The 25,047-nt window shown below is 41.3% G+C and overlaps 1 protein-coding gene across 10 annotated transcripts in view; it reads left to right on the top strand.

Moving 5' to 3' along the window:
- The window catches only part of NAV3 (neuron navigator 3), a 757,820-nt gene that overhangs the window by 19,655 nt on the left and 713,118 nt on the right, over positions 1 to 25,047 (top strand). Inside the window, exon 1 of one of the 10 annotated variants that reach the window (XM_074941990.1) lies at positions 634 to 652. The exons of the other annotated variants lie outside the window; for them this stretch is intronic. The gene's annotated coding sequence lies outside the window, so the exon portion shown is untranslated. Of the gene's footprint in view, positions 1 to 633; positions 653 to 25,047 lie in introns of those variants that run through there. 10 annotated transcript variants of the gene reach the window in all.

Raw genomic sequence — 25,047 nt, 5'->3', positions numbered from 1 at the left:
GAAAGTGTGTGTGTAATAGATATCCGCACAGAAAAAAAAAAACCACTTGCAGATGACAATTTCAGTTTTCTGGAGTTGAAGGTCATAGTCAGTTTTATACAGCAACAGTAAAATATTACCCTGACTGTAATGGCATCATATTGTTCCCATAGTATGGAATGATTGGAAGCTCAATCAGGATAGAAGCAATGTGACAGAGGTTATTAGTGTAAACTAATCATCACTGTAAAATTTAAAAACCACATTTAATTATATTGATGTTAAAGGGACACTGTCAAGAATGATATATCAACATTTGCCTTTTCTCTCGTCTCTATCTGTGTGAAAAGTCCATGCAATTTCCCATTTGACCTATTCTCCTCTGGTTTCTTTAATATAGCAAATTTTCATCTGATACTAATATAGTATTGTTAACTCTCATGTTTTTATCACAACACTTGTGGTTTGGGGTTTTTTAAACCTGTTTCATTAAAGTATGATGAAAGGCTAACAGATCACAAATTTTCTCTTAGTCAAAATGGCCACCATCTCCGATTATGGCCAATGGGGCTGAAGACAGCAAGATGGCTACCATTTCCCTATGGTGTATCTGCATGCGGAAGCGAGGCTGTCCTTAATAAAATTGGCTACAGTGCCACTTCCCGATATTGAAGTAAGGTTGACAACTTTCTACTCGCACAAAACCGAACACCCTTGCTCCGCCCCTGCTCACTCCATTCCCTGCTCCCTCTGTCGCTTGCTCACACCACCCTCACCGACTCGCTCATTTTCAGCAGGCTGACTCAGGGGGTTGGGTTGCGGGAGGGGCTGAGGGCTCTGGGGTGGGGCCAAAAGTGAGGAGTTCAGGGTGTGGAAGGGGGCTCTGTGCTGAGGCAGTGGGTTGGGATTCATAGGGAGCGAGGGCTCTGGGGTGGGGCCAGGGCTGAGGGGTTTGGGATGCAGGAGGGGGCTGCGGTGTGGAGCTGAGGTGTTTGGTGTATGGGATGGGGCTCCAGACTGAGGCAGGGTGTGTGTGTGTTGGGGGTGAGAGCTCTGGGTTGGGGCTGGGGGTGAGGGGTTTGGAGTGCAGGAAGGTGCTCCAGGCTGGGATCAAGGGGTTCAGAGGGCATGAGGGGGATCAGGGCTGGGTCAGGGGGTTGGGGCGCGGGGGGGGGAGGTGAGAGCTCCAACTGGGGGTGCAGGCTTGGGGGTGGGGATGAGGGGCTTGGGGTGTAGGAAGGTGCTCCAGGCTGGGACCTAGGGGATCAGGGCTGGGGCAGGGGGTTGGGTCGCGGGAGGCGTACAGGCTCTGGGCAGCGCTTACCTCAGGCAGCTGCCGGAAGCAGCAGCATGTCTCTCTGGCTCCTATGCAGAGTCGCAGCCCGGCGGCTCTATGTGCTGCTCCTTCTGCAGGCGCCGCCCTTGCAGCTCCCATTAGCCATGGTTCCCGGCCAATGGGAGCTGCAGAGCCAGCACTTGGGGCGGGGAAGCATATGGAGCCCTCTGGCTGCCCCTATGCATAGGAGCCAGAGGGGGACGTGCTGCTGCTTCCGAGAGCCGTGTGGAGCCACAACAGGCAGGTAACCTGCTTTAGCCCCGGCAGCCGCTGCACTGCCAACTGGACTTTTAATGGTCCGGTCAGCAGTAGTGACCGGAGCCACCAGGGTCCCTTTTCAACCAGGCGTTCTGGTCGAAAACGAGACACCTGGTAACCCTATATTGAAGTCAGACCCATAGTGAGATGGCTGCCACTCTACAGGACACAAGGACTGTGAGGAGCAGCAAATACACTGTGAATGGTGTATGGGGAAGTAGGAGACAGATTTAAGGTGTGCAGCAGAATGGGGTGGGAAATGAAGTGGAGGGGGTCCAGAGCAGGGGGAGGCAGGGTGGTTGATAGGAGGGAGTGCTACTCAGTATCCAGCAGAGAAGTGTGTCGGGGAGGGGGGGGAAGCAGAAGGAATCATGGAAGCATTGTTTCTTATGGCTAAAACAGTCCTATATTTTTTTTATTGTGACATTATTACTCATATCAAATATTGATGCAAGTTTTTTGCATAGAAACACTGTCAATATAGGTTCATTTCTGGAATTTACAAATACTTTCAACACTGAACTTTAAAAAATATATTTAATGAAGGGAGATTATATAACACTGTGCCCTCTAAGGATGCTCGTTACTCATTGGGTACCCATTAGCTAACATTGATTAGTTATTTCATGCTTATTTGTGAATGTCATCATCTGTTCATTTCTTGCAGTACTATATAAACATAAAAATTTACTCATATTTAATGACACCGTATTTCTTTTCTGCTGTTGCATACAATGTACAACACTTATTTTTAGAAGACTCCCCCAGCCGACACATTCCTCTGCACTTTGTTCAGCTAAATTCAGAAAGCAGGAGTTATTGTAAAGTTCTTTAATATATATATATCTCTGTAACTCATCAACCTTAAAAAGTAACATAAAATCTATGTGCAAGTGTGAATTTTGATGCATTAATCTCAGTGATTCTCAAACTATTTACCATCCAGCCCTTCTTTTATTAAAGGAAATGGATGGCAGTTCCCCTATTTTAGGGATGAAGAGAGGCAAATGGCATGTCTTTCTAAGCAGACAGGGAGAGGCATGTACCTTTGTGTGCATTAAAAATGGACTTGTCAACCTGAAATTATGACATGTGCATTGGCAGAGAAGTAGAGGGAAGTTTAAAAGTTGAAAACAGACTGAAAAACATGACTTGATGGCTTGTAAAATCTCATGAGTTTTGATCTCTTGAGGTTAGCAGTACCGCTAATGGGAGTTCAGGCCACAGTACAGCAGAACACTTAAGCACATGCATAACTTTAAGCATGTGAGTAACCTCCCTGAATTCAAGATAACTTCTCTCATATATTAATGTTAGGTGGGTGCTTTAGTGCTCTGTTGGATCGGAGTCCAAGTGGACTAGATCTGCGGTCTTTACTTTGAAGTAAGGATTGTCAAATTTGGATAAGTCCCAAGGACTAAGAAATCACCAATGGCCAAAATTTCAACATGGCCTCCAGGTCGCTTCAAACCAGCCTCTATATTTTGCATCAGTAGTTTTGAATTTGCAAATGTTGTAGAGCCTCACAAACATTTGCATTCACCAAACAGATTGAGATAAAACTACCTGATATGTGAATGGGAAATTGCTTTCTTATGCACAAATTTGGGTATAGAGGTAGAGGCAGATTCTAAAAGTGTTGCCTTATCTATTAAAATTCTATTGTTTCTTGAATACTTTTTTTGAAATGTCATTTGCCCAACATTTGTGATTCAGCTACACAATAACCTGTCTGTTTGTGTGCAATGAGATACTACAGTTTAAGGCCAAGATTTTCAAAGTGATGAGTGATTTGGGGTACCTTAATTTTGGGGGGTCAACTTCAGACATCTTACAGAGGCCTGAATTTCAGAAAGTGAGAAATACCCATTCTCTGACAGTTAGGCCTTAAGTTGGACCACCCAGAATCCCTTATCATTTTGAAAATGTTGGTCTAAAACAATTCAGCAGTTATTGCAAGGAACCGTGAGTAAAAGATTTATTTTAAAATCGTAAAATACTGTAACTGTCTTTTAATAAATAAATAAATCTCATGGAAGAATATTTTTCTACCAAATTTCTGAAAGACATTGCACTGCTTGTTTATCCTCAAGAACTCCTCCTCCTGCAATGATAGGTTGAAAACATAATAACCCTTAAAATGAATTTCCATGTAAATACAGATGAAAGTCATAATCCAGTGGAGAAAGTCTGCTGCTTATTGCTAAATCACTGTAACTGCCTCCTTCTCTTTCAAACCCACAGGAATATAGTGGAATAAAGAAATTTACTATCTCTCTATGCATATATCATCCAATTGTGATTCCTGGCCCAGTCAGCGCCATCGAAAATTTAACCACAATCCCTTGAGTATAGATGGTCAGCGTACTAGTGTACTATTCAACTGAGTCAGTACTCCAGTTGGTTTCTTAATGCAGAGTGGTTTTCCATGTGCTGTTCTAGCCATCCTGGTTTATGTTGTCCAAACAAATAACAGTGCCATGCAAATATTTTGAGGGATTTATGCATGACCAATTTTGATGAAACTCCCATTCCCTATTTACTACATTTTAATTTTCTATAATACATCTCAGGTAGCTCAGTATTTTCTGAATTTCTGAGATAATAGCTTGAGCATTTGTATTCTGGTCAGAAAAATAGGAAAGACTCTGAAGTTATTGTACTTTTCAAGTACTGACTGTATTATTAGCAAGAAGAATTTGCTTTATATGGTAATTTGAGGCCATAACCAAAAAAGTATATACTTTCACTAAAAAAGTCTTTCTATGTTTTTTCTTCTATATTTCAAAATTATAGTTTGAAAATCAGCAGACAATAAACTAAGTGGTTTTAGGACAACTTTTAAAGTAATTTTTGTACCATAAGCAATCGGAAACATCAACTGCTCATTTGTATGACTTCCAAAATGCTGACTTTGTCTTTTTTTCAATAAACATAATAAGTAGTTGCATAGGAATATACAATTTTAAAAACAAAAAGAAATTATTGTGAGGTACTGGAATGTTTCATGTACTGAATGATGAAATATATATTTCAAGTATTTGTATTATGTTAAGCATCAGATAAGGGAAATGTATTTGAAAGCACAGTTCATATTATTTTAATATTTATAGAATGGTAGTTTGTGTAATTGTTTTGTATGGTTTTTTGCATAGTTATTGCCTTCCAATATTGGTAGGGAAAAGACATGCAGCATAAAAGGAAAAGGAGGTGACTGAGCAGAAATAGTTTTCCTGAGACTTTTTGCTTAAGAAAAATTAAGTGTCTGTAGGGAAACAAAGAATGTGCTAGAACTTCACAATGCTGCTCCAGTACAACACCAGTGAAGCTGTAAACATTAAGTACTTTCAGGGCTTGAATGAGAATGGAACTCTCCATTTACAGGGAAATCTCTTCAGAGTCAGATGGAAGTGAACTGGTTTTGAGTTCGTTTTATTCCATTCATTTCCACCACCACCCCCCCCCCCCCCCGGTTCAACTTCTCCCATGTTAAAGCTTTTGAACCATGATCGAACATACTATAACAGTTTCAGAGCAGTAGAAATGAAGACAGCTAAGGGTTTTTTGCTTTTCATAGCAACAAATCCTGTTTCTCCATTGTGACTATGGTTCTTATCTAAATCATTTGCAGAAACAGTAACTTGCGCTTTTTTTGGTAACTTGGTTGGTGCCTGAGCGTACATGGAATCCTGTTGTTGACTTCTTAGTAGTCTGAAGTGGGCAGCTAATACTGTGTTGACTTTGTGCCCTCAGCTCTTCTGTTCTGATTCTCTCTTCCTTTATTCTCAAATTTCTATTCTGTCTGATACTCCGCCACACCCTGCATCTTTAGACCCTGAGTCTAAACTGTCGCCTCCAGCCCACACATATTTTCAGTAATGCTCAAATATAATTGAACACGTCCACTTATCTTTCTTCCTAAAGAACTGAGGAAAACCCACCTATCTCTAATGCTATTTGTTTCTCCCATCTAAGAATTTCTCTTATCAGTTTGCCTATAAGACATCTATGTATATTTCCGCAGTTTTTCAGACTCCCAACTCCATTAGAATTAAGAATGAGGTGAAAAATTTACATAGCAATAGTGGAGAATACAATTTCTTCATTAAGATTAATTTCTTTGCATCTTCTTAAGGCCCCAGTTTGGCTATGTCTGCCATATAGAGTTTGTGGCAGGAGTGGGGGCCTATGCTGATTCAAATTTTGAGAGGGGCAAGACCATTTGGTGCACTATCTTTATATAGCCGGCGTGGAGGATTAATAGCAGTAAAATAATGCCCATAGGTAAAACAGTTCTTAAGCTAGTGGTATATTCCTCAACTGAAGAGTGTTTTTTTTAGCCACAATACAGTTGTTTGTTTTAATAAAATACAGTCTTCCAGAGGGCTCAGAGTACATGTGCAAAATTTAATCAAGCACTCATAAATACATAGAAACCCCCTTCTTTCAGAAGTGGACAGAAAAGACCAGGTCTCACAAAGGCCAGTATATCTGGAATATTTTGCATCAACACGCAGAATGAATTTCAAATCCAAAATCCCCTGCCAGGAATGCTCTGGCCCCACCTGCTAACTTGAGTGCCTCAGTTGGTCTCAGATGATGAGGCAAATCACTGGGCACAAGACAGCTTGCCAGTTTTTATTACAGCTTTTAGTGCCTTTGTAGATGGTTAGTATTTGTGTTTAATTTTGGGTGATTTCCTTCTCCCCTAGTTTGTCTTTATCCTTCTCTCACCCCTATTTTGCTGGTTGGGAGAAAATTACTGTTCTTGCTCTTCTTGTGGAAACAGTCATGCTAGAGAGGAGACAGGTTCCATGTGTGTTTCTTCCATTCCCTGTTCCAAAGGCTCCACCAGGAACAGTATTTGGGGAGGCGGGGGACTATAAGGCTCCTGCTAGGAACAGTATTTGCAAAGAAGGCACTATGTTTTCCCCTCTCCTCCACGTACCACCTTGTTTTACTAAGTTCTGCTTCGGTCAGGGAAATGTAGCACCAGAAAGGATTAAGACAAGCTTCTCTATTGGTTGAGGATGGAGCGCTAGCCCTGCACTGGTCTCTTTTAACTGCCACCAGTGTGCTCTTACTACTGGCACTGTCTGTCTCTTGCTGTCCATGTCAAATGTCAGTGCTGAGATGTACCCTGTTAACCAAAATATTTTGACTAGTCAGCAGCAGGATACCCTCAAGCAGTTATTTTGCTAATCTCAGCATTTTCTACCTGCAGAGGAAAAATGCTAACAGTTTCTGTGTGACCCTTATTCAGTGCGACGGCTACATTTCACTGTCAGCTTATATTTCACATTGCATCTTGTGATCTGATGCACAGTGCAAGGAACTATTTTTATTATCTACCGCATGATAAATAAGATCTAAATGAGAAGAGCATTCTACAGTAGCTCAGAATCAAGAACAGTACAGAGTGCTTCCAAGACTCTAAAGAATGGCCCGAATTATGGGCAGAGACCTGGACTATCACAGACTTTCTTGTCTGCCTCATTATTTAAATAGCTACTGATAAATGAGGTGCACAAAATGACACTAAAATGACTTGTGGATGTCAGCAAACATTGCTGCCTAGAAATGGCCAGCTGCTGTTGTTGCTGTGAGAAATCAGAACCCAACTTTGCCTATTGTGTTCAATTCAAAATCAGAAACTGTTTCTGATCCCTTCTGGTAGCCTGTGGGGGAAAGGTCCATTTTGCCCAATAGAAGTGGGAAAGAGAAAAGGGAAACAGCCTGTCTGTGTAATGTAGTTGGTATATTAGTCATTTTTAGAGGAAATTAAAATCAATATTTCTGTGATTAAAAATAATGCATCGAATATTTCCTGTCTGAGGGTGGTTAGAGCGACATATTGCAGCACGTAGCTGCAGCTGACTAGCAATATGGATTAATTATGACCACCAGCTATTGAATCTCTTATTATATTTTTAATCTGTTCCTACCACTGACTATGGTATGAATGCCCACATACAGCTCTGTCAGCTAACCAAGCCTGTCCCTACTCAGTCAATAGAGAAATGAAATCAGTGGGAATTTTTGCCTAAGAATGTAAGATTGGACCCATAGTTTCTGCTGACTAGTAGGTATTCTTTGGTGCTCAGTGAGTTCTTTTGTTTCTTCATTCATAACAGTGTTCTATACTAAAAAATATATACATTATAAAAAGTATTCTGTGGGCTCTGTTCTTGGATTTTTTGTTCTACAGAAATTTAAAGGGATAACTGGTTCAAATCCTAGAGGGTCAGATTGTGCTAGGATCTATATATGTGCATTTGGTGATGGGAGGAAAGGGCATAAGGAGCCTTCCCCACAACACTACTTGTGCCTTTCTGCACATTAGCCAAGCACAGTCGTGACACTTTCACTCGGAAAGCATAAGGACTCCCAGTCTAGTCCCACTAGGCTCCACAAAGTGGGTGGCTCTGTGATTCTGCTCCCACTTAATTTCTCCATTGGTCAATACATCTTGCCCCCAAAGAATGGCAGGGGAAGTGCACATCTTTTTTAAAAGCAGAGGATGCAGCGTCTGCACTCCTGGGCCTTGTCTATAAGAGAAAAATAAGTACCATTATTTAAATTCACCACTGGTGCGGCTCCAACAGTGGAAACTGTTCTATAGATAAAGCTCAGGAGTTTTTAGCCACTGTGTCATCTAACCTGGTCCAGCAGACATGTTGTTAAAATGACTGAGCTCTGCCTACATTACAGCTGACACCGATGAATTTGGGGTCCTCATTTTGCAGTGTATATGCAACCTCCCCTTGAGCTCCAGGAGGTGTTGTGCCTAGTCAGACACCATGTAATACGGGGGTGAGGTGATGCCCTTCAGTACTACCCCTTAAGTAATTGGTCACAATGTAGCCTTGACTTTAAAACAGAAAAAAAGTCTTTGAGAGCCAAGACGTGAAGTCCTTGCTCGGACAAAATCTCTGTTGACCTCAAAAGTCTTCCGAAATCAGTGAGCTCTGGATCAGGCCTTTAGCTCAGACAATGAAAACAGATTAATGCATGTGACTTTCTGGTTCTGTTGCACAACTATGAACATGTCTTGATTGCAAGCCCTGCTGGGAAATATTTGACTCCAAACAGTTTTACACTGATTTTTTTTTTTTTTTAAATCATGAAACCACTTCTACAAATTATGGCTATGCTCCTGAAAAAAATCAAGTGTCATCCTATGAGTGGTTCATTTAAGTCCTGTGTCAGGGTTTGTAAAACCATGTTCTTATTGATTTTTGTTAATAAATCCTGAAATAGAGCTCTCAGCTATGTAGTGACAGTATTCCTTTGTTTACATATATAAATGCATGTCTTTAGATTACTAATATGGATGCATGTTGGTAGTTTAATGTTTGTGTATAGGTTAGCTACCATTTAGAACTGAATTTTGTACGTAATTTTTGGCACATGTAAATAACAATACCTAGACCTTACATACCAAATTTTATTCCTGGATCTTGAGGCATTTTTCAAAGAATTGATAAGTGACTTAGCCAAGGCCACACAGCAGGTGTGGCAGATCCAGAAATAGACTCTTGATTGCTTAGAACAGAGCCTATTCAGTGGACCATGCTGATTTATAAAAATGAGTTTAAAAATCACCATGACTTAAAAGGAGAATGTAAATATATATGGGCCCAACCCAATTCATGTTTCACTTAAATTAATACCCAAGCCAGGGCTCAAAACATTACAGCCACATGGGGGGTGCGGTGTGGAATAAGAAAACTTCAATGTTCTTGTTTTTAGCATTACACACTTTTTAATTAGTAGTTTTATTGAAGCTACTTTAGTCCTCTGATTTTTTTAAAACATTGTCTTTTTTTAATGTAAACTTGCTTCCTTGTATATCCGATTGAAAGCCAAAAGGCATTTCCAGTTTGATGGTCTCATGGGATATACCCATGAATTCCCAGCAGTGTGAACAGACAGCCTAGATTCAATTAAGCAGGTTGGTGTACTCACTCATTCGTAACAATATGCTACAGTGGGTTGCAGCTAGGGTTTTGGTTTTTTTAATTAATTGGATAAAAACAAAATTCCTACTTTATCTTAAATTTTTTCTTAGCTGCAAAATTACCGTTCTGATATGTCTCTTCAGTTTCTGGGAGCAAACACTCTGAATTTGGATGTGTTCCTGCCATACAGAAATTTGAAGGCTTTTGAATTATTTTAAGTACCATTCTATGAACCTTAATGTTAATTATTTTGTTAAGTCATCAGGTCATCACAATTTTTTATGTTAATAGAAAAAGCAACACTTATTCAGACAGGAATGTTATAGCACATTGTATGGAGCAAGCAACTGTAAGGTATACGTCTTCCTATGAGGTTACAAAACAATCTCTGCCTGATAAATTTTAATCAACAGGCATTCTGCAAAATCGCTGATAGACAACAGTATTCATTTGTGTCACATGTTGTTGTACCATAGTGATGTTTTGGGTTTGTAATGCATGTTTAAGAAAATCTTTTCAAAAATAAAGCTGTATAACCAATACTTTAAAAATGCTTGAGGGGATCATTTTATTAATCCTATATGCAATATCCTTCCTGTCAAACGGTAGAATTTAGATGGCAGAATCAATAATGTAGGGCCCACATGGGAGTTGCTAATACACAAATTAGAGCATGGTGCTTCTGTGCTTGATAAGCAAGAAAGCTTGTATTCTTTCAGCCTTTTATTGCCATGCAATCAAAGAGAATTATGGGCAGAAACAATCCAATAAAATAAAATGGAATATTTCATGAACTGAGATGTTTACTAACAAGAATAGAAGTAGTTCTTTAAAACCATTGCTGCGTACAGTAGCATGGAGTTTACAGTTTAGCAACAAAAGGCAAATTACCAGTGTCTTCCTTTAAAAGTCTAACACAGAGTCAAACCAACATCTAATAAGATATAGTAACATTAGTATGCATTTTATTTGTGTTTCTGGTGTACTTGAAAATTTTTTTGCTACATAAATTCTTTCTATCTATCTGTTCCATACACCAACGTTCATTCAAGTTACTCTGTGAAAATATTAAGGATGTCAATTAGCTATAATGAAGTAATGTAATTTATTGTCTAATGGTTATAATAATGATCTAAATATATTGAACATGAGGCACCAAGTGACTGCTCTGGTAATTGCTCAGATATATGCTTGTTTTTGTAATCAATGCATTACTCAGACTATCTTCAGTGGAATTTATTACCTCATTTTCAGTTTCAAACTACTTAAATATTCAGTAGCTAGTCCCACAGAAAATTGCGATCTCCACGGCAAAGAATCATGGTGTCAGAGGTCATGGTGGTTCTTTTTCATGTCTTTGAAATGACTCTTTAATATTCTAAAAAGGGCAAAAAGTATGCAATTTGCATTTAAAGCACTGCTCTCTGATGTTACATTGCAAGGAGTGTATCTTTTAGATAGTGGACATTTATCACTGTATTGCTCTTGAATCTGGAAACGCTGCAGAAGGTAGCTGAAGAACCTTTAGAATCATGCAGTTCAAGGTAATACATCAGAAACTGTCACATGATTACTATGGTAACCATCAAGCCTGTGGTGTAGCAAGTAGGGTAGGTACAATTTTCAGCTCATCAAGTGTTCATGGTGATTTACTTGTTGACACTGCACATTAGATATAGCAATGTTAATGCCCTCTTCAATCACCAGGGACGAATACCAATCCCCCATTTTATAAGGTGATATGCCATAGTGACCTCAGGGAAACATTTAAAATGGTAAAACTGCATCTCTGTCAGTAAATTTGGCATAAAACAGCATAAATTACTGGGTTTAGAATGCTATTTTAAGCTGTAGTAACTTTGTCTGAAAGGTATTCTCTAAGTACTTCCAGATAAAGGAATTATTAGGATTCAGTATGAAAATCCTGTGTTTGCTTAAGCATCTGTAATAAGGGGTACATTGTGCGAGCGTGTGATTGCAACATCACCCAGTTCTGTGCTGGCAAGATTGTGACAGCTGTGTTATACAATATGGTGATTTGTCTTCGCTGTCCCATGGTATTCTCCATGGAAATGATCTGAATTTCTGAATCAGTATTGCCATTGCCGTTATGTCTTGAACTGATTATTTGAAAATGGTACATAGTTTGCATTTAAGGATTACACACACATCTGGTTTGGCTCTTTCAGAGGCATATTGAACTCCTTGTACCTTGGTATTGGGTAGGTGTGCAGAATAGTCTAGTGGCTAGGTCAGATTCAGGAGGTTCCTAGAATGAATAGATCTACTTAACCATTTTGTGTGGGTTTTTTTTTAGGGGTACAGGGCAGGGTCCCTTCCCATCTAAAATCAACCCAATTATAAAGTATAGGTAAAAGCAGGGACATAGTAAGAGCCAGATCAGCATATTGGCTTAGGTTTTCAGGTTAAAAAAAATTGCATATGAACCTGTAAGAAAGATTCTATTAGACTAGCATTCCTGAAAAAGAGCTGATTTATTGTGGAAAGGATGTTACCCTGTTTAAAATAATCCAGAGATTTGATGCCTAGCAGCATTCACCCATCCATTCATTCTTCTCAGATAGTTCCATGTGTTTTGCAGTTTCAGGGGTCTTTTAGATGAGACAAGGTTCTGTGTACTCTGAATGAATATTTAAAATTCTCAAGGCAGTTTTCTCAGAGTAGGTAGTCGCACCAGTCTCACTGGCCAAAAATTCCCTCCATTGCTCAGCTGTGAAGTGTGCTATCTACCTAGTAGTGTTTGTGTTCAGCTTCTGTTGAAACCTCTTTGTTTTTATGCAGTTTTTTTAAATCTCAGGGAGCCATTTATTGGCTGGAAATAAAATGAGGCTTTGTCTTTGTGTTTCAATTCCTAGATGGTGGAAATACCACACAGAGATCATAATTGTGCTATTTAAGCCCCATTCATGGCTCCGTGAGGTATTAGAAAGCTGTGGAGAGCATCAAAAGAAAATAATTAAAATACAGATCTTCAACCCCCATTTGCACACCATCTCCCACTTAAGCTCTTTAAGAAATGTCTAGTTTTGACTTAGTTTTCACCTTCAGAATGGTCAGTACATTGGCTGGTTTGATGAATCTTACTCCTGCCTATGTCCCAATATTGTGGGGCATCTATGCAGGACATCTGGAGCCCATCTATCAATAGTTTCTCTGCTGACTGCTATTCCAAGTCCTTTCCCTTCAGTGTTGTCAAGAATTGGAAGGAGACTCCATGGAAAACAGTACTATAGGGTCAGCATTATCTTCTGTGGAGAAATCTTCTCACATTTGAGCAAGGATGTTGCCACAGTTTCCAGGCCCTATAGCCTCCCAAAACAGGAAGGAATGGATTTTGTGGGATCAGTGAGCAAAGGGGGAGCATGCCATTGAGCGACTTCTCTTCCTTTCCATTCCCCCCGGGGTGTTTTTCTCTTCTGCATATATAACTAGGGAGAGAATATGGGCCATATTTTGTAATATACTTTGGGATCCTTGAGGATGAAAAGTTTCATGCATAGTTATCAGGATTTACCTACAGTTGCCACAGAGTGGTATATATGATATCATAGTTATCTCCCAATGTTGTTATGCCAATTTACTTCAGCTGAGGATCTAGCCCAGAGTAACTGCACTACTGAAGCTGCATACCAAAGCTCTTCTCAGTTACAGTTTGACACGTGAATGGGTGAGTGTATCTGAATTTCTCTAGTTCAGTTTCATTGATGTCCCTTTTGAAAGTATCATCATAGCAAATCCCAAAGGGAGGTAGCCTTCTGGCAGAACAAGGCCACCCAGCTCGATCTCTAGGTGGGTCGTTGAGGTAGTTTGGTTGGATATTCAGTTTATATCCATCATTGGCGATCTTATCTCGCCACCAAAGCTTTTGGTGACCACATGATCACTGGCCATGTAGCAGCATTACTTGAAAAACATGCTTTATAATTTGCTGGTCTTTCATCTTAATAATATGTCAATACCAAGAAAGCCTCCAAAATCAAACCACTGCTGATGGAAGCAATTGCTGGGCTTGGCTATGAATATCCTCATTACTGACCTTGTCCTGCCACTTAAGATGGAGCAGCTAATGAACATGATGGGAATCAAAATGTCAGTCCCTCTGAGGTCAGTGCATTCATGGTGTGAGGGCGTTTACACTGAGCTGACCACCTGTGACAATCTGGGCATTTGTCCTTGTTGCTGTAAGTTTCTCTGCCACTCAGGCAAAAAGGACCAATGGAACCTTGTGAAAGAGTAAGACTGTTTCGCAAGTAGAGGTGTTACAGTTTAGGTGTATAGAGATCAGCATGGAAGTGATAACTCAAAGTGCCTATACACCTAAAAGGTAGCCAGTAAGCTTTAAGTCAATACTGTGAACAGAGTGAAACTCTCATTTATGACTTCATGCTATCTCCATAGTGAAGTCTGTCTGATATGATTTAATGGAGAGACTTGTTCCTCAATAAAAGGTTAGTTTTCTTTTTTATTGAGACTTCCCTTCACCTAATAAAACAATGTACACACACTATCCTGTCTAATGACTTGTGTTCTATGGATCAGTTGTGCATTGTACTGCAGGGAGGTGGGATTTATGGGGTCAAACACCATAGAAGTAAAATACCGTACGTTACGGGGTAAGGAAAATTGCAAAAGAAAGAGCATGTTTTTGGTTAAAATTATGATGGAGATAGATGATGTCTGGTATTACTTTCCAGACCACAGTTACTTAAAGATTGTAGTTTAAACTTCCCCTTTCTGGCAAGTCAAAACTGGAGCTTCATGTGAAACATTTATCTTGGCTTTGCTGCTAAGTGGCAAACAAATAAGCATTCATGTTTTCAAAGCCCTGCTAAAGTCCTGTCTATGCTGAGATTTAAAACCATTTAATTACCTTTCTAGACAAACATGATTGAATCTAGTTCTTGTTAGAAAGCTACTAATATGGTTTCCTTGGCCAGCTCTCACACAAGTTGCTCTGCATGTTTTAGCCAAGTTACTTACCTAGAGAGAAACTGCTAGCCCGCTTAATAGCAAAAGCTATGTTCAAAAACTCTTCTCTGTATAGGTGCTAATATAATTTCAAATATCTTGGTAAACAAAGTCTAAGAAGAAAATACTAACTTAACATCACAAATGTCATAGACAATTTGGTCATAGGCAAGACCTTCTGTATTTTGCAATTTTGCCTATGCAAAATTGAACTTTTGTCACAGAATTGTGATTCAAAATCTAAGCTTTCATTAAAAATAAAATTGTTCCCAACATTTATGGTTGCAAAGAAAACCTTCAGCATGCAAACCGCTGTCTTCTGATAACCTAAAACTATGAATGAGAGGAGTAAGCTGTCATATTCACCTCAGTGGGTTATTAATTCAGAAATCTAAAGTTGACGATTTCAAAATCTGTCTGGTTGAGTGTTTGACTGCTAATCCTTTTAGCAGACATCCAGCTAATTTGCCATCCCACAGTCCCCAAATAAATACTGTACTGATTATAGCATTTATTTTTATATTTAATTTAATTAAAAAAACAAAACTATAAGCTGCTGCAGAATTTCCATCAGAAGCTACAGAGTCATGCTGCAAAATTTAGGTCCAGTGTTACACAAAGACTACACAGAGTCTTGGTAAAAGTTGCACTTTCCGATAGACTTTGCTGCACCAAATATGAAGTATATGTTCGTTTGAAAAAGGAAGTTTGTAATCAGAAAACCTGAGAAATCTCACTGCAGGGATTCTTTTTCTTTGTTTCTCTTTATTGCATATAATGCTTCTGCCCCTTCTGATTCTCGGGGCCGCTGTCAGACAATTGTTTTTGATGGCTTCTAAATGTTATTCTTCCACTCGTTTTTATGCAGCTTTGTATTGTCATTTCATCTTGTTTCCACAGTTTTCACTGATTCCTAAGCACCTCCTGGATTCTACCAATGGTGCGACCTGATAATAGGAAGGCAGTGATGCTATGGCAACTTTCGCTGCAATGGTGCTCTGTGAGGACTACCCATCAGTCCAGTCTGCTAAGATGGGTAAACACTGATAAATGGGGGCTAACCCAATTATTGTCAATGTTATGCAGTAGCAGGGCTAGAGTCTTTTGTAATGCTCTGACTTAGTGCTTTTTATATACTGTGACACTGAGCAGTCGTCATTATCTCAGTGTTTTATTTTTTAAAAGCAGTGTCTTTAAAAAAGGCTTAAAGGGAAATCCATTGTTTTTTAAGGTCCTGAATGTTGGAAAGAAAAAAGAAATCTGTTTTCTAATTTTTAATTTTTATATTTTTATAGGATTTATTTTGTTAAACGCTTGTTCTCAATTCATAAGGAGACTCAGCCTCCTGAGGTTGAAGGTGAGGAAAGCCATCCTTGCAGAAGAGGAAATCCAGGACAGCTCTCTGAGTGATCTTTGAGATGCCTGAGTCCTGCGGGGGTTGGGTGTAGTAGTAAATATGGGAAGGCCTTGCATCTCAAGAGGCAGCATTTCATGGGCATCCTACAGTCTCAAAGAGTGGGACAATGCTAATGGAGAGGCTGTGCCTTAAAGGGAAAAAGGGCATTGTGAGGGAGGGAGGGAGGAAGATTAGGGGGGGTGTTATACATGAAATGCAAGCTGGGTGGCTTTCTGAGTGTGAATGGGGAGCTATGTGGGGATGAAAGGTGTTTCTGAGGCAACATATGTGGGTCTGAAAAATTTCTCACAGATCGGGCAAATGAGAGCACATGTATTGGGGCTGGAATCTATGAAGAGCTTCCAAGGGTGTGAGAGTGCGTTTTTCTTGGAGTGGACAGGTGGCTGAGGGGAGCGTGTATGCTATGGAAGGTGTCTTGGTTCAGAGGGCAGGTGTTTCACAGGTGAGCACATGCAGTGTCTCTCCAGTGGAGGAGTATATGGAAAAATGCAGAGAGAGAGAACATTTGGGAAGGAGCAAGTCACTAATAGCCTTTTCCAAAATGTCTGCCCCCTCTCTCCTGCCCCACTGTAGGAGAGCAGTGTTGCATGTACCACATTGTGTATCTTATTTTCAAGTCATTATCTTTGTAGCCTATTTCAGTTGCAAATCAAGTAATTGACTTTTCATGTCATACAAACCTAAAATATATTGTTTTAAGAATCTAGGTGGACAGCAACATAAATCAAGTAGGAGCAGGTCACTGTTCCGTGTTTCTTGATCTAAATTGAGAGTATGCTGTAATGAGACTTAAAAAGAAAGAGAGAGGCTGGGTTTGCTGTAGCAAAGTATGTGATTGTGACTGACAGCCCACAGAAGGGAAACAGAAGGCCCCACACATGCAACTGGCTATGTCCAGGGTCAAACCCTCGAAAAATAAGATAGATGCAAAAGGAAGAATTTCTCCCAGTTCATATCAAAAGGAGCAGTTAGCCTGGTCTACAATTGAACAATTTGCCAGAAGCTTGTGTTGGTATGATTTTAAAATTAAATAAATCACACGCTGATAGTTGCAGTGTTGTACTCAGTAGTAGTCATCTTCCTTTTGGGCTAACAAATGTTTGACATACAGCAGGGTTATCCAAATGTCATACCCAAGGAAAAGGAACAATGGAAACAAACCCATTTGAATTTATAGATATCAGGTTTTGTTTCTAATACAGTTTTATAAACCTTCCCTCTCCATTTACATTTTTGGGTTATTTTAATTTGTTTCCATAAATATCAATTAATGTATTGTATATATTATCAGTGGTTAGAAGTACATAGGAAGGGAAATTTCTGTGTTTAGTGGCTTTTTAGTGTTCCATTGTTGCAGATTTTTGTTGTTTCCTTCTCTATCTGAAATTTCCCCCCCTTTTCTACAGGATTTTTTGGTTTTGCTATTCTTTTTTATGCATGAGTTTTCATGGAGGTTCTTGTTTAGTTTAGTCACTTAACAACAATACATTTCTGGAGAACTTCGAATCTGTTTCTGCATGAGTGGAATGGCTGCTTCAGATCAAATGAGCAGGTGACTCTTCTCAGTTCAGATGCGTGCAGCCAGTGAAAATTTGTCTCGTGTTCTCCAAAGCCTGGCAGACTCATGGCCTAGATTTACGAGCCTTAGAGTATTGTGCCAAAGGTTCTCGTAAAATGTAGGTCCATTCCTCTTTTATTGATATCCTCCTAGTTGTACTTTCTCAGAAATATATTTGTTTCGCATCTAGGTTATGGGTTCAAATTTCAGTGAGCTCAGTTGTGACTGAAAGCCTGTGCCATCCCATAGTTATTTGACTTACAGTTTTCTAAGCACAATGATGCACAGAGGACCTCAACAGAAAAAATGAGACCTTCACTGTCAATCTCAGTGGAGAAGCGAAGTATGAAATGGGGATGGAAACTGGTTTAACACCCCAATAGGTCATGGTCTTTCCACATCAGTGCTAATACATACACTTCGGGGTGAGGTATGGAAATTTATGCTGCCGTTACCAGGGCTGTACACATTCTGTGGACGTACTGGTTCCCAGTCTCCACAGATGTTGAGCCAAATGTTATGCGCATTTAAAACTCAGAAGCAGGCCTTCATTTTTAAAATACATACAAATGTTCGCACACAGCTTTCAGCTTCTTCTCTCCACTTGTACCTTATTGCTTCCTGTGTTTCCCATGCTACTAATGCCAAGCTTACTGGTCTGTAATGTCCTCGATTCTCTATGCATCTTTCTGAATATCCGTGTCAGATTAGCTTTTCTTCTGGCCATGGGCATCTCCTCTATTTCTAAGGAGATTTTCTTTGGCTTGTCTGCTAACGGTTCTCCTGTCTGTCCAAATTTCTTTCAGCAGTTTCGTATTGATCTGGCTATTGCGTCTGAGATCTCAGATGCTCTGACGTTTTTGTAAAATTTTGATCAGCTGAGCTGAGATCATCCCCTCCACTTGTGCAAGTGAAGGGGAACTAAGGCAAGTAAAAGGCCTGAAGTCAGTCTGGAAAGGGGAGGAGTGCTGTCTCACCACAGGACAGCGTTAACTCCCGTGCAATCCCCTCCAGAGCTGCTACTGAGCAGCTGCTGGAAAACTTAGCCAGTGACAGCACATGGAACAGCAAGGAGCATCAGCTGTTTACTCAGGATAGCTCCTGAGTCTGCAGATCTTGGGACTGCCCTTTTCCACTGATCTCTGAGAATTATGGGGCTGTGAGACATCTACAGGGGAGTCTCCAAGCCATTCCCAGTAGAGGGGTTGATGTCCTGAAAACTATGAGAGTTACTTCATGGATTTCTCAGTCCCCTTCTAACAACAGCTTGGGTTTGTTTGTTTGTTTTTTGGTGGGAGGGGGCAGTCTGGCCCTTGTTTTTATGTGATATTCATTCTCTTCAGCATTTCCCCTTTCTCCCCTGAAAAATGTATCTTTCCTTAGTCTTTTGTATGAACGCACAGAATACATTTTATTTTACGGCAGTCTTCCTGTTCTGGAAATAAATTACTTTCTGAGTTGCTTAGCAGTCTCGCTCTCCCTCCTTTTCACCTCTTATTACTTTTATGTGAAAAAGCAGGGTTTTTTTATCCTAACCTCCTTGTGCAGTCTACTTTTCATGTTGTGCATGTATTCATTTCTTTGATTTGGTTTTAAGTGCACTCTGAAATCTCTAGATCCCACCTCCATTCCCTGTTTGTTTTATCCCTCTCTCTTTCTTAGCCTTGCTTACTTTTTTCAGTATTCTTCCCTCCCCCCCTCCCCCAATGAGCTTTCTACCTTCCTTCTCTCCATCCCATTTTGTAAAGTACTCCAAGGATACAGCATCCAGTAATTCCCACATTGTTCAAAATTTGTGCTTTGCAAAAATCCAACCTCCCACCCATTTTTGGTCTTTTGTAATTTTAATTACAAACATAAACTGAATTATAATTCCCCTTGATTAGGTAACAGCTATATTTCCTGTTTATATATGATTCGTCTCCTCTTAAATATCTGTTTCTTCCCCAGTCTGGGAAAAGCTTAACACCTGAGCATGTTCCTCAGAAACTGTTGCAAAACATGGAGTAGGTCTGCATAGGTGTTACTGAGAGCAGAACTTGGGCTTTAAATTACAAATATTTGTAAAATACTTAATAAAACAGGTGTTAAATAAATGTCATTTGTAGTCAAAATACTGACTTCCATTTATGCTCGACACAAGTGACCACACCATATCTTAAGTGGGGGGTGGGAGGAGGGTCACTGTCTTGGCTTGCTGGAGGAAGGGTAGGAGTGCTTTACAGGTTGGGGTGGGCAAGGAGGTCAGAAGCTGCTGCAAAAAAAGGGGAGGTGGGGGGGTCAGCGTGGTGATGCTGACTCATTCTCTGGGAATGGAAGTGTGGAAAGCTTGAAAAGGGGCATGCCTGGGCATGAGAAGCCCTGTCTCCATGTAACACCCACCCTCCCTCCCCTTGAGGTGGCAAATATCAGGTTTGGTTTGGACCTGCTGCAGCCACTCCTTTTTAGACGAACTAGGAAGGAATTTTTCCCTCACCACCATATTTTTTTGCCTTCCCCAGCAGGTGTCAGGGAGGACCTATTATGGTGAAGAGGAAAGGGGCTTAGGCTATATGTCGCAACTCATTTTGTAAGTGTGGGGTGGAAGTCCAGTGCAGATACTCCATAGGGAAGGCATCTAGTGACCTGATAAAGGGCCTGGTAAAGGACTTAAAAAGGAAGTGTCGGTTAAAGGAACAGAATGGTGGGGTGGTGGTTTGGGGCTCCTCTGATTGGTATAGCAGGGAGCCAACCCCACTTTCTTATAGCACACTTTAACCCTCCTCCGAGGGGGGCCAGATGATAAGGTCCCAGCAATGGATTGGCTGGGGGAGAGGACCTCTATGGAAAAAGAGCGGGAGCTGGCAAAAGACCCCTGGGTAATTATGGAATGAACATGGCGTTGCCTGCACTGTACACTTTTATCTGCTGGGTAGTCGCAGACATCTAATAATAAAGTTGTGGCCTGATTAAATCTGTATCAAGTATTCTTCCAGTATAGCTGGACAATCAAATAAACCTTAATGTCAGTAAGTACTGCTAGGTGCACACTTATGAAAATCAGGCCACCTATTTAGGATGACTACCGTTTGGCACCTGCTTTTGAAAATCTTGACCATAAAGTTAATTATATTTAACTGCTGTCTGGTATTTCAGTATAAAAACTTAAAGCAGTACCCAGAGTTATCAAAGTATACTGCTGCATTTGGGACTGATTCGGTACATATTCAGGTCATGCTGGAGAGCGAGTTACTTAAGATAGGTAATTTAACATTGTAAAAATGCTTGGGGATATCCTGGACAGCCTCTTGGGGAGCGTTGTCTTTTAATAAAAGTGATCTTCAACACAGGTTTCTATGTACAAGTCTGTTGCTTCCCCCAGTACGAGATCTTCAGAACAGTTTATAACTCTCTGCATTTACCCCTCTCTTAATTTTCATTCTCCTCTTGCCAGGTTTCAATTGATTCCAGGATGATAAAATCTATTTTTGCGCTTGTATTTCTGGTGTCTTTCTTTTCTTTGTCAGGCTTCTTGCATATATGTGTACAGCACAAATGGAGTGTCCTCTGCATGACCTCCCTACCATTTTCTGAAGTCTTAAGCACTGTTTTCTGAAGTCTTTTTTGCTCTCTAGACTTTACAGTATCGGTTTCACTGCCCAGTACTATTTCCTCCTGTCTACTGATTTGCTTGTTTTATCTGTTTGTTACGTCCTTTCTGGTTGCTATAAAACCCCATCCTCTCCTCTTTTCCTGTCGGAAATGGCTGTTGCTTGGGTTAGGTAATTAACGGCTTCCCACCAGATCTAAGGGCTGGAAACCAACTGGTGTTTTGAAGGTTGATGCAGGTTGCAGGAAATAATTAGCCTTTGATGCCTCCCCAATTCATCCAATGGCAAAACACTGAGGCCTGGTGTACACCGTGTTATTTATTTCAGTGTCTAAAAGCACCAATCTGTAAGCATTTCTAGGCACTTATACAGCATTCATAAAAAACACATACAATGGCAAGGAAAGTGTGTTAGCATGATTTACACGAGAGGTGTTGCTGGATGTCAGATGTAACATTCCCATAGTGTTGTCCACGCCAATGGTAGAAACAGCTGTCCTGCTAGTGTAGACAACACCCTGATAGCAAAGCAAGAGGCAGTCCTAGGTGGCTCCTCACTTGAATGGTGGCCCCTTGCCTCAGGCATGCCCACTGTAGCTAAGATTTGGGGCTGAAAGTAGTAGCTGTAAGCTGACACGACAATTTTCAAAAACTTGCATGGATATAAGAGGTCTAGTTAGAACATACGTTTGGGTGCTTGGAGGGTTTCCAGATCAGGAATTCTATGAGATTCCCCATGATGGATGGAACTCGCACACCTCTGAGGTGTGGACAATGCTACTTACTAGAATGGAAACCACATGTCCCATAAAGTGTGTGCGTGTGTGTGTGAGAGAGAAAGAGAGAGAGATGCTGTTTATGACTCTTGTGTCCTACATGTGTAGTCCCAGATCCTCTTTAAAAATAAACCACCCCTGCTCAGAACCTTAGGTTCTGCTCTTCTCCTTTTCTATCTGTACTCCTCTTTCTTACAGTTTATATGCTCTCTTTTTCCTATTTTTCTTCTTTCCTCATTTTTACTGCTACATCCTTCAACCTGCTCCCTCCTGTCCTCTTTTTCCTACCTCTTATATGTCTAATTTTCACATCTTTTGCTGCCACACAAATTCTCTCTCATTCTATTTTCTTACCTCCTTCCACTTCCAAGAAATAGATTCCATTTTGTCCCTCTGTGCCCTGCCACAATTTGATAGTCAGTCCTGGTGCTGGTGAGGAGAAACCTGGACTAGGGCCCAAGCTAGGCCAACAGAGTCCTGCCTATGTTGTCAATGTGTCTGAGCTGCCTGTAGGCTCACTACACACAGCCCTTTCCAGAGTTAGTGCAAATCTCTGACTCTACTTATGGAGGTCTTGAGGACTTGTGTGGAAAGGAAGGTTCACCGGAGGCCAAGTTGGGAGTGTAAGCTGACAACATGTGATAGACCTGGTGTGGGATGTTCCTAGTGGCACATTTGCTCTTAGCCAATCTCAGTTGTTAATTTTGCCAGTTTAGCTGGTGAAATTTGCCCCGCTAGGTGATAAGGCTGCTTCAGGACTTTGTAAGATTGATAGAGGCACTGGAGCAGGCTTTCAAAACAAGAACATGGTGTTCAGGAGCATAGGCAACCCTAACCCAAGGGCCCTTTCGTGAAATATTAGGGCCAAGTTTTGGAAAAATTTTACACCAAACAGGAGCAGGACAATGAATAGAAAATGCAACAACAGACCGATCAGGGAAGGTGAGCGCTAGCTTAAGTTTTCCCTTATAAGTGTAGTCCCTCCCCTGAGGTTTGGTTCCATCTCCCTGGCGCTTGCTAATCAGAGTGACTTTTTCCTTTCCTTATATGGGTTGGGTCCTTGGTTCATTGTTGCACGCCCTGGTGCCTCCACCTCTCTGTGCCTGGGACACAAGCAGTAATGAACATTGGGAAAATAACTAATAGTCCTATTTTTAACAAGGAGCCTGATCCAGTGCACAAGAAACAAAATACAATAATACAAATCCCTGCCAATAAAATCCCACGCCCAAAAATAAATACAACAAAGGGGGACTTTACTGGGGACAAGAAATAGAGGTGCTAGGGAAGGAAGGTGTTAGTGTTAACTAAGAAATACTAAAACATTAATAATGCAGCAAATTCCCCACCCCTAACCACTGTACCCCAAGCCCCAACTCCCTCCCTGGCACCCAGTTGGAATGCCTAGAGTCCAGAGGTGGGTGTAGCTGCAGTGCAAACATTGGCTGACTTAAAGAATGGAGCCCTCTTACAGTGTTTTCACGCCTGGGGGGGATCAGGGCCCTCCCTTGGCTCCTTGGTCCCGAGTCCTGGGGAAGTCTCGGATGGCTCTGGGTAGCTGGTACTGGGCTGGTTATTTGCCTCCCTGGATGCCGGTCTCTGCAGCACTGGAACCGTTCAATCACACACTAGATCCCACAGCAGTTCAAAGCTTCCCTTTGTGAGGATTTGGAGCTAAGCAGACAATTTGACTCCTAGGCTGTTCTCCTCCTTTCTCAGCTAAAGTCAAAGGCTCCAAAAGTGAAACTAAGAAAGTCCCTTCCCTTTGTCTGTGGGTCAGGCTGTTCCGCCCCAGCCTCGAGCTTTCCTGGCTCACAATTGGGCCAGCAAACTGCATCTATAAATCACTCCATCAGAAACCTCCCAAGTGGTCCTGGCTAGAGTTTGCAGTCATTTCTGTCCCTGCCCTGTATTCTAAGCATGCTGGGAAATGGTGCCCAGAGGCTCTGGAGGAGTTGTTGCTGTACTCCATAGGGTAGGACTCCTAGAGCAGGGGTGGCCAACCTGTGGCTCAGGAGCCAGATGTGGCTCTTCAGAAGTTAATATGTGGCTCCTTGTATAGGCACCGACTCCGGGGCTAGAGCTACAGGCGCCAACTTTCCAATGTGCCGCAGGTGCTCACTGCTCAACCCCTGGCTCCACCACAGGCCCTGCCCCCTTCCCTGAGCCTGCCATGCCCTCGCTCCTCCCCCCCCCCCCCGCCACCCAGAGCCATGGAACAGCTGATCAAGAGGTGTGGGGAGAGAGGGGGAGGTGCTGATGGGCAGGGCTGCCGGTGGGTGGGAGGCACTGGGTGCGGGGTGGGGGAGCTGCTGATGGGCTGCTGAACGTATTACTGTGGCTCTTTGGTAATGTACACTGGTAAATTCTGGCTCCTTCTCAGGCTCAGGGTGGCCACCCCTGTCCTAGAGGCTCAGTTCAGTGTTCTAAGATCTGACAAACTCCAAAGGATATTGAACTTTCTTAGAATGTGCACTCTTTGGGGTAGAGACCATGTCTTCCTTTGTGTTTGTATAGTGCAGCCCAAGTCCTGATTTGTAGCCATTGGGTGCTACCATATTAGAAATAACAGTAATAAATCCATGCAGCCCTCTCCTACCATTGAGCCTAGGGTATGAATGTTCTCCCTTCATTATACTGTAGTTTCACTTTTAATAAGCCTTACTTACATTTTAAGATACAAAAATTCAACCTTAACTAACAATGACAGTAGAGAAAAGACTGTATTTAATATGTTCATCGACTGAAATGTTAATGTTCAACACTCAGCTCCCAGGGAGAAACAAAACAAAACAGCGGTGGAATTATATGTGTGAAAGCAGGAAATTGGTTGGGCAAGCTTTCCTCCTCTCATCCTCAAACATGATTATGTTTTTCTGCTGTCTGCTGATCAGCTATTGACTTATTGGCACTAGGATTAGACTTTGCAGTGAATAAATTACCAGGGAAAAAGTATGTTGCTCTCTAAGAATAATCAGCTTTCTTGGATGCTGCGTTCACTGGAATGCTCCAGACTTAATAGAAGCAGAGACTTTTCTTCTCTGTTTACAAAACTGTCACAAACCTGCATTGCTGACAACTCACATTGGCCAGTTACTGTGTGTTCTCCTTGGTGCAGTGCTGTTGAACTGTGTATGGAAAAGTCATTAGCCCCAATGGTAAGACTTGCTAAAATGACTAAAAT

The sequence above is a fragment of the Natator depressus genome, chromosome 1 (assembly GCF_965152275.1).
Source record: "Natator depressus isolate rNatDep1 chromosome 1, rNatDep2.hap1, whole genome shotgun sequence".
Classification (NCBI taxonomy): Eukaryota; Metazoa; Chordata; order Testudines; family Cheloniidae; genus Natator; species Natator depressus.
The sequence above is the reverse complement of the archived record's forward strand: the minus strand, read 5'-3'. Positions and strand labels throughout refer to the sequence as shown.